The 10881-nt window shown below is 39.4% G+C and overlaps 1 non-coding gene and 1 pseudogene across 2 annotated transcripts in view; one reads left to right on the forward strand and one right to left on the reverse strand.

Moving 5' to 3' along the window:
- Positions 1-5065, forward strand: part of LOC100948278 — a 9221-nt pseudogene extending 4156 nt beyond the window's left edge. Inside the window, exon 4 of the transcript XR_001161849.2 lies at positions 1480-5065. The product of XR_001161849.2 is annotated as an uncharacterized LOC100948278 (transcript). The remainder of the gene's footprint in view (positions 1-1479) is intronic.
- Positions 5066-7893: 2828 nt separating this feature from the next.
- On the reverse strand, positions 7894-8001 carry LOC111722629. Its single transcript, XR_002771365.1, has one exon. It is a non-coding gene; the product is annotated as a U6 spliceosomal RNA (small nuclear RNA).
- Positions 8002-10881: the final 2880 nt, after the last annotated feature.

Below are 10881 nucleotides of genomic sequence, written 5' to 3' on the forward strand. Positions count from 1 at the left end.
TAGAGTGCTGTGGCATCACAGCTCACAGCAACCTCCAACTCCTGGGCTCAAGCGAGTCTCCTGCCTCTGCCTCCCAAGTAGCTGGGACCACAGGCGGCCACCACAGTACCCAGCTATTTTTTGGTTACAGCCGTCATTGTTGTTTTGGCAGGCCCAGGCTGAATTTGAACCTGCCACTTTAGGTGTATGTCGCTGGCACCTTAGCTACTTGAGCCACAGGTGCTAAGCCATGTACTTTTAATTCTTAACTCTGATACTCCTGGACACTTAGGAGTTTAAGGTTCTATAACTTCAATCTAATATTTACACAAAATGGGCTATCCTTTTAGACCAGTACTGTCTATATATGTATGTGTATGCATAATACATGTCACATAGAGAGCTGCTGTTGTCTTTATAAGGTAGTATAATACTATGTGTCTCTTCCCCCAATCTACAATGCAGTGTGAGATATAAAAGGATCTCAGAAGACTTGCAGCAAAAGCCCCATGTAGCTTTTTAACCTAGTGTGTCCTCTAAGTTTAATCAAACACAGAGTGCTATTTCTGGCATCATTCCTTGTAATAGGACTCAGAAATTTATCAGAGTGATATAGCCAGTGCTTCCTAGTTGCCAATAGTGCATGCTCAAAATCCCCTTTTCTCTTACTCTTACTGCTTAATTAGTATGTATCATATGGGAGTCCTGCTGCTTGACCATTACCTTTATTTTCTGTCAAGGAAATCTCTAGAACAGGAGTGTTCAACCTGCGGCACACAGGCCACATGCTGATTTTGTGAGGACATTTTTTGCTTATCTGTGGTGTCAAATATGAGACATGCACAGACCTTTTTTTTGCTAATCAGCTTTCGTTTGTGTTGTGGATTTAACAGGTGGCCCAAGACAGCTCTTATTCTTCCAGTGTGTGGTAGAGGGAAAAAAATGTTGGATGCTACTGCTATAGAAGATCCATGGGGAGGGAATGTGGGAGACTTAATTCTGCCAGAAAATTGAGTGAGCTCCATAACAGCAGTATACCTCTCTGTCCCTAGAATTGTACTATAAACTTAGTTCAAAAGCATTGCATCTTGTGGGTAAGGAGATTAGGGTGGGAAGAGAGGAGAAGGGGATAAAGAAAAGGTAGGGGTGGGAGGGTGGGAAGGAAATATTTTCTTAGACTTTGACTTGTGGCCCATTGAGATCTTAACATAGTCATCCAGCCATGAACTTGGAGCAATATTTATAAAGAAATGGATGTGATTTGTAACTGTATGCAAAAACTTTAGTTCCACTGCAACTTAAAATCAGCAGGCTTGTTTTCTAGTAGTCACTTATAAGTGCAACTCAGGGCAATCAGAATTTATAGTAGACTTGAGCTTTAACTCCATCAATGTATAATGTGGTCCATATTAGGAAAAGGATGAATAGGAAAACATCTTGGCTTATCACAGGCTTTGCTCACACAGTTACTGGTTTCTGTGACCCATTTTTGTATTTCAGCATTTTGTGAACAACTTATTCTTAGATCAATGGTTTTCCAAAGGCTTTGTGACCATGAAGCCCTTTGAATGAAAATTATGTGGAAGCCCAGAGTGAAAATGAAGCTGCTCTGGGTGAAGCAGTGAAGCAAGCATAGCAGCCTGAAGCCTGCCACAGCATCTTCCTTAACTACAATGGTGACACCGAGGAGACTTCTTACAACACCTAGAACTCTACAAAACACAGTTTGAAAACCACTGCCCTAGACAGCAATATATTTGACCTGAATGGCATTGTGATCTTTTTCAGTACCTCCATTCAATACCAACCATGTTAAGTCGATGCCAAACATTTCTTAGGAATACTATGTGCAAACTTAGAGAAGTGCAAGAAGATGGGCATGTCTTTGCCCCCAAGAATAGTCATGTGGACTGAAAGTGCTGTCAAGTGAACCTAGTTAACAGCCTTCCACCTCAGATGGACTTCCAGTTACTGTAATTGGATATACCTAGAGAGCAATTCTATGCACCCTATACTGACAAACCCCTTCAACCAACTTCTTTCACAACAAGATACTCTAGTGGTACTTGAAGTGGATGATTTGAAGTCTTGATTCTCCATTGATACCTGAATTGTTGGCAAGCTGATATTAAAGGTGATGCCATGTTGAGGCCAACGTAGACCAACCTGTATATTTACGCTCTCATCAGCCATAGTACTCTACTTCATGTGCAAGAGATAACCATTAACTATGAAAGCAGAATTCACATGCAGCAAATCCTAAAAGGACTCAGTACTTGTTCATCAGTCATCTTTTCAAACTGCAAGTCACTGTATTGCTCAACCAGTGACAGTTACACTGTTCCTTGGTTTTATTCAGTTTTTTCTACCATTTCTGAGATAACTGAGCTCATAACTCTTTTGTAAAAAAATCCCAAATGATTCCTTCACTGGCCTATCTGCCTGTTTGCCAATATTATGACTACTCAGTACTAACTTTGAAACAGCTGATCCTCAAGAGACAATCTTTGAATATCCTATCTCATAAATGTGATTTAAGATGTAACCATTGGAGAAGAGTTTTTCTAGTCAGTGAGAGATGTTCTTTTAAGATGAGTCTCCTCCTGATGTCTGATACTGCAAACCATCAGTAGTAGAGTAGTTGGAGGCAGGCATTTTGACCAGGCCATGATAGCTAGCTTACTTGCTCTGGTATTTCAAATATCTTATTGCCTACATTTTTGCTAGAAACATAGACTGACCTGAAAAAAAAAAAACCTACAAGGACTGCAGCTAAAGATTTTATTAGTAGACTCAAGAGCCTCTGTTCTTGTGGAATCACATCTGTCTCAGTGCTGTCACCTTACACTGATTCAGAGTGGCTGACTTCATTCCTTGCAATGGGATATTCTCAGGCATTAAGCTGACCTGTCTCTGTAGGAAAGATTCATGAACTCTGAGACCATGTTGAACAAGGAGACTTTGATTTGTGTTGTGAGGAAATCTCATCCCTTTTATATCACAATTTAAGGTCCAGCTATTCTGAGCTACTCTAATGAATGCACTGTTTAAACATTGGGAATAGTTATATCCCTGTCTCTTATCCTGTAGACTAACAGTAACTATATGACTCACTCTCCATGTCATCAAACGAGGCCTAGGTCTGGTTCCTGTAGACTGCTCACCCTCAACAAATAAAAAAAATTGGATGTTGATTAGCCTGCTTCTAAAGAGGACGTTATCTTCAAGCTCAGTTTTCTACCTTCCCATTGTCAGCTCTTATTTTCCCTCTTTTTCCCTATACTTTACAGAAGATACTCATCTACACTGCCAGTCATTGCCTTTAATACTGTCTTACTGAGTAAAGATGAGTTCTAAGATGAAGATGATCATCTGCTCAAGAGTCTTTAATGTACACTGCATATAAGAATTGGTGATTGGAAAAACCAAAAGTCTAAAACTTAAACCTAGGAGCTTGCCAGCTATCTTTATGCCTCAGATATCTAAATCTTTGAACATGCCTGTTGAACCAGCCTGAGGCTTTCACTTGCTTGTAAGATGTTTCTCAGAGATGAGCTGAGTTAGAGAAGGTGAAAACTTTGATTACCAAAGAAAGTAGGGCCAACTTTGACAAACATGGCTCTGCTGCCCAGTATAGCTCCCAGATGTAGCATGGGCTCCTAAACAGAACCTCAAGTCTGGATTAAGGATATGGCCTTCTCTTCAGCTAAAAGTTCTTGAGCAGATGAGCAGGAAAATGAAAGCCTGATGTGCCTGACTGGCCTTTTAAGATTGGAAAATGATATCCAGACCAGCCCTACTGAGTAACCCTCGAGTAACCAGGGTAAAACTCTTACAGAGCTTCAGTATTAATCTACCTATTCTTCCAGATCATATTCTGATTAATGGTATGTGTGGCCCTACTGAAGGTACCTTGTTTATTTAGCTGAATCAAGCTCTTGCCTGCCTTTTTTGACACGTTGCTGCAATCAACACTGACCTATACCTGAGTTCAGCCTATCTTGTGCCTAATTCCACCAAGGATTTTTGAATAGAAGCAACCCACACCTCACTCCATCAGAACTTAAGTATAGAGGAAGATTCTATGCTTGTCTACTGTTTGATCATTTTCATCACCTGGGAGACTTTGCCTATCCTATTTGGAAGGATATGGCAGATCAGAAGCAGTATCAGTTCTGTCTTCAGTAATAACAGAGATGAGTCTGGTCCACCAGTACTCACACGAATGTACCAGTTCAACTTGGCAAAAGACTTAAACACAAGAAAAGTTTTATGTTCACCTTAAAATTTACCACTGACTCAACCTCAGAATTTTTTGCAGTGATAGGCAAGTTACTTTCACGTCAGTGAGATGGTTGGGCTCTCAGACTCATGACCACTGAGTTTTCTTATGGTAGTGTCATTCATAGTATGCTGTTGGACATTATTATTCCATTCAAATGGACTACAGGCTTCCTGAGAACAGAACAAACTTATCCCACATGGTGTTTTTTCAGAATGCTTTTATTATACCAAGGAAGAAACAGTGGCCAGCTGTTACCATTCAACTTCTAGAGCAGAGGTGAAGCTTTTACATTGTCTCCTCTGATCCTGGACATCAGTTGTTTTGGTTGCCCAGCATCTGTTCCATCTCATTGTAACAACTCCCTGATGTTTCTTGGGATCACCTCTTTTTTTCAGTTCGTGTGGTTTGAGCAGTCTGACCCACCCTCGGACTTTGTGGGTGGACATGTAATTTGGACCTCATCAATCAACAAATCCATCTCCTTGACCATGGTGATTGGTTCAGGAATGGTTATATAATTTGAACACGTGATACTCAACCCTAAGTTAATAAACTGGAGGAAGAGAAGCCCTCTTTATTGAGATGCTTTAGCTTTGTAGAATAAGAAGCTCAAACAGGGCCTACCACATTGAACCATTTAAAGAACGAAGCCAACGCAGAGGAAAGCAGAGCCAAAATATAGAGAGGCTTGAATCCTGATAACAACATTTGTGCCCCTGGATCCAACCGTGCCTGAAGCTACTATATCCCCTGGACTTTTCAGTTATGTGAACCAATAAATACTCTTTTTGGCTTAAGTTACTTTGAGTTGCTTTTCTATTACTTGAAATTGAATTCTGGCTAATGGAAATACCTACCAACATTGAAACTTGATATATCCAAGTATTTATTAAACTACAGGTCATAGCCACACTGAAATTATTTTCCAAAGTGCAAGACAAAATGTAGACAGGAGCTGGGAGGATGTTAAAGATACTGCAGAAGCATCAAATTTACATAGTAGAGAAAAAGAAAAATAGAAGAAAATACCAACATGTCCATCAGTAGAGGATGGGTTAAACAGGATACAGTTCTGCCATATAAGAAAATCTAAATATTAAAATGAACATTTGTTATGTATAAATGTGGAAAAAATGGCCATGATAAATTGAGACAAGGCATTGATAGAAAAGTGTGTGCTTATGTTTATAAATGCAGAGAAAAGTATTAATGACTTTCTTTTAACAGTGTAGCATTACATGAGACTTTTGACTTTATACATTTCTGTTTGAATATTTTACACTGCCCACATTATTTTTAAACCTTATTTTAAAAAATAAAGAATTCTAAAAATTAAATGCTCATTGTTTGACCATGGCAAGTTACTTAACACTGAGCCTGTTTTGTCAAATTATTAAAAATACCCCCCTTTGTATTAGTGGACATTAAAGTACATTCATCATCCCTCACTAAATTGACATTTTATTACACCTTATGAGAAACTCAGAGCTCAGTAATTTTTCCTTAATTTTTTTTTTTTTTTTTTTTTTTGAGAAAGTCTCTTGCCTAGGCTAGATTGCTGCAGTGTCAACCATCCTCACACTCCTGGGTTCAAGTGATCTTCCTACTAGGCCCTTCCACAGTGCTAGAATTACAGGTGCGAGCCACTGTACCCAGCCTGTTCCTTAATTTTTTAGGCATATCTCTTTTACATGAGTTTATTTGGATTATCAAAATTACATAGTTTTAGTAGATTATTCCAACTCTCTACTGATACTAATCTATTAAGATCTCTATAGTAGTATCCGCATTAGGCAGAGAGAAGGGGAAAAGTCTCTTAAAAAAAAAAAAAAAACTTGGGCAGTGCCTGTGGGTCAAGGAGTAGGGTGCTGGCCCCATATGCCAGAGGTGGTGGCTTCAAACCCAGTCCTGGCCAAAAAAAATCCTTGAGTTATCTGGTATCACTGCAGGTAAGGTCAGTGATGACCTTTATTGCTAAATCCATTACACATGCTTCTTAGGCAAACCTAAAGTAGCACAGATAAATCCCAGCATCTTCAAACACTCTAAGTACTGTACCACTTTAAATTTTCTTCTCAGCTTCCTGTCTGCTGCTCCATAGTAAGTTCTTTTCTCCTCCCCATCGTTTAGATGTTGGTATACTGGACATCCATTGCTTTGGCCTGCCCATTGCTTTGGCCTGCCCCAAATCACTTTTTTTCTTTAGTGATAGATGCCCACTTATCCTTTGGAAAGCTGTGTGGTAGAACTGTACATTACAGTACTTTGGCCTCATACCCACTGGATTTAAGCAATCCAAACTTGTCCTATCAAAATTTCTCTCCCACTCAGACTTTCAGACTTTCTGAAGAGAGGTGACACCTTCATAGGAGTTGAGTCATTCTGGTGGTGGTAACCCAAAGAAACCATATATACCCTGGTTCCTGTATTCTAGGCCAGATTGCCCACATTTTCTTTTGATTGTATAGACTACCATATATCCTCCTTATAAGTTCCTTTTTTGTTAGCCAAAATGAGTTGCTGCTATTATTTGTGAACGAATGACTGAATGATTATAAACATTGATTACCAGAGAGCTAAATAGTAGGCTTCAGACCCTCAGGAACAATGTAGAGGGTCTGGGATTAATTATTGCACTGAGACTGAGTTAAACGCTGTAATAACTCTTGCTTTGTCTCCCATGGGGGAAAACTAGCAGTTTATGGTGGCAAAAGCTAATAGTGATATCCCCCATTGACCTTTGGCATCGTGTAATTGAGGACAAAATTTGGAGAACCAGGTAGCTGTCCACAGGACAATTTAAAGTGGATATATGCCGAGACCATTGAGTCAGAATGGTTCTTGGATTACTCTGGATAATTTAAAATGAGAACAAGCTCAAATCTAGAAACTTAACCTATGCACATAGAATAAAATCAGGGCCTTTTAAGAAAGTTTAGGATAAATCTCTTTGTGCTTAAATCCAAACTAGTACCTGGAGGGTGATTCCCACATTACAAAATGACAATGCTGGTTGAATTTGTAACATTAGTAAAATCTCTCTGGGAGGTTTCAGAAGATTTAGGGAACCTCAACTCCCTGTATATCTTAGGAATAAAGGTTTGAGTCATCCTGTTAGTGAAAAATTCTTGACTGAATTTTTTAAAATTTTATATATAGAGAGAAAGAAGGTGCAGCAGCTGTGTGGGGAAGATAGATAATGAAACAGGAAGAGAAAGAACCAGCTACAGTCCAGTGGCCTGTAAATAAGATCTATAGCCTCTACCCCATGTCTCTTAGCTTGCCTTATTTTGTTTCTCCCTCTTTATTCATTGCAGTATTCTACCCTGACACCTCATGGCTGAAGTTTGAGCCTTATTTAAGTTAGTCTGGTCAGAAATCCCCTTCACTGGAGCTGTCATTGTCTCTTCACTAATGTATATGGGTACACTGGTGATGGCTTAATATACCAGTAAATCCTTAAGTTGCAGATTATCAAAGTAGGGTTGAGAACTAGAGAATGAGAATCACCTGGAAATCTTAGACTTAGCACTGGATGTGATGACTGGAAATTATTTTAGGTTATCTCTAAGGAGGCAATACAACCATTTTCTACAGTATTTTGAGGAGAGGGTTTTTCTGTTTGTTTTGTAAATAAGGAATGCTTCACGAATTTGCATGTCATCCCTGAGTAGGGGCCATGCTAATCTTCTCTGTATTGTTCCAATGTTCAGTATATGTGCTGCCAAAGTGAGCACATGGAGGGTTTTTTTTTTTTAATTATTCATGTTGATGAATGCATGTCCACATAGTGGAAATTTGCCTAACTAGTGTCTTTTCTCTCCCACCTCTTAAGAATAGCACTTCACCTTTCTTCTGGGAATTTATCCCTTGCCCGTACCATGTGAACCCAGAAGGTAATATATCAGGCATATGAGTTCCTGAGAGGAACATGAGAGGCCCTCAGTTGCCCAGATTTCCTAATGTTATTGAATGTTAAGTTTCTCTAATTGTGAACTTTCTCATATCCTTGCAACAAATTAAATTTGCTGGGCAGACTGTTAGTTATGGCTACTCAAGGTATTCCCGTTTTAGATAAGCAGAGGCCCTGTATGCACAGTTTTTGTTGCTTACAAGGAAGCTCATCCATTCCCATGACCTTGGTTTCTTACAGTGTGTTGATAACCTCCAGATTCCTGTCTTTGTCCCAGATATGTTCCCTGAGCTCCAAATCTGAATGTTCACCTGTCATCCAGATGTCCCTCACTTGATTAACACACAGATAGTTCACACCCAACATAACACCAACACTGTATTTTCCCTTAAAATCTGCTCTTGTCTTCTCTTTCTTGGTATATAGGAGCATCCTCCACCCTGTTTCTCAGATTTCTCATCCCAGATATCATTGTTAGCCATTAAATTCTCTTGGTGTTATTATGTAAATATACCTCCAAATTATCTCTACTTCTATCACTTTGTCCAAGGGAACATTATCTGTTGCTGAAAGTACTGGTGGTATCACTGCCTCTACCCTTGTCCTAGTATAGTCTGTTCTCCACAGTGCTAGAGTATTCTTTGATACACAAATCTGTGTCACCCCTCTGCTTAAAACCTTTTCATATTTCCCTCATTTCAGAATAAAATTAAACTTTAACCTAGTTTACAAGGCTTCTTACTTCTTACTTACCTTACTTCTCAAGCTTCATGTTTTACCACTTAGAACAGCTCAATTCTGTATATTGGAATTTTCTGTAATACTTAAAAATACTTGAAAAAAGTCCAATTTTTTTTTTTTTTGAGACAGAGGTTCACTTTGTTGCCCTCAGTACAGTGCTGTGGCATACAGTAACCTCAAACTCTTGGGTTCAAGTGATTGTCTTGTCTCAGCCTCCCTAGTAGCTAGGATTACAGGCACCCAGCACAACACACGCCTATTTTTTAGAGATGAGGTCTCACTCTGTCTCAGGCTGGTCTCAAACTTAAGAGTTCAGGCAATCCACCTGCTTTGGCCTCCCAGAGTGCTAGGATTACATATGTGAGCCACCATGCCCTAAAAAATCCAAAATTTTTAAAAGCAGGGAATTTCATTCCGAGAAAAAAATTGAAACTGATTGATAATTCAGAAAACCCAATAAATTACTTATTGGTGTGCTTATTATATTTTCTTTTTGCCTCATTCCATGAAGTCTTCTAAATTAAATCTGATAATGTGTAACTGTGATATAGGGAGCTACAGGAAGCAGCTTGGAGAACAACCAAATCTCTACTTCGAAACACTTACAAAAATAAAAGCCAGAAGGACTACAAATTTAAATGTTAACAAAATATTGGAAGAATATTTAGGAGACTATTTTTATAATCGTATGACACGGGAGATCTTTTTTGTTTTGTTCTATTTTTGAGACTGAGTCACACTATGTTGCCCTGGGTAGAATGCCATGGCGTCACAACTCACAGCAACCTCAATTCTTGGGCTTAAGCGAGTCTCTTGCCTTAGCCTCCCAAGGAGGTGGGACTATAGGTACCCACCACAACGCCTAGCTATTTTTTTTTTGTTGTCATTGTTCAGCTGGCCTAGACCAAGTTCAGACCCACCCGCCCCAGTGTATGTGGCCAGTGCCCTAACCACTGAGCTACAGGCTTTTTTTTTTTTTGAAACAGTCTTACTTTATCACCCTTGGTAGAGTGCCATGACGTCATAGCTCACAGCAACCTCAAACTCTTGGGCCTAAGCAATTCTCTTGCCTCAGCCTCCCAAGCAGCTGGGACTACAAGGCACTCACCACAACTATTTTTAGAGACAGGGGTCTCAATCTTGCTCAGGCTGGTCTTGAAATTCTGAGCTCAAGCGATCCAGCCACCTTGGCCTCCCAGAGTGCAAGGATTACAGGCATGAGCCACCGCACCCAGCCTTAACATGGGAGATCTTCATTAAACAAAACAGGAAACAAACCTAAAAATCATTAATGAAATGATACCACATAAAACAAATCTTGATTCTTGATGGTTCATGATGACTGGGAGATGTTTCCAACATAAGTGATAGATTGAGGACTAATATCCCTAATACACAAAATCCCTAAAAATTGATAAATAGTAATCTCTAAGCATTTATTTAGTGCTTGCTCAATGTTGTTCTCATTTAATCCTCACAATTTATGAGACAGGTAATATTATCCTGTGTTTTACAGCTAAAGAAACAGGTTCAGAGGTATAAAGTAACTTGCCCATGTCATACAATAGATGATGGAGCTATGACTCAAATTCAGGTGATCTGACTAGAGTCCGTGCTTTGACATTATCCTCTTCTACATTTTGGTAAGCAATGAAGGAGGATCAATAAGGTCAGTGAGATAGACATGAAAGCAACAGGTACCACTTCTCCCATGTCAAATGGCAAGATTTAGAAGAACAATAACCTACAGTGCTGGTAAGAATTAGGGTAACGAAAACTTCTATACATTGTTGGTGAGAATGTAGATTGTTCCAGTCTTTTTCGAAGACAATCTGGCAATATCAATTTAAATTTAAAATATATACGTTTTGGCTCGGCGCCTGTGGCTCAAGCAGCTAAGGTGCCAGCCACATACACCTAAGGTGGCAGGTTCAAATCCAGCCCGGACCCGCCAAACAACAAT

Source organism: Otolemur garnettii, unplaced genomic scaffold, assembly GCF_000181295.1.
Source record: "Otolemur garnettii isolate 467f Iridium unplaced genomic scaffold, OtoGar3 scaffold00294, whole genome shotgun sequence".
NCBI classification, from domain to species: domain Eukaryota; kingdom Metazoa; phylum Chordata; class Mammalia; order Primates; family Galagidae; genus Otolemur; species Otolemur garnettii.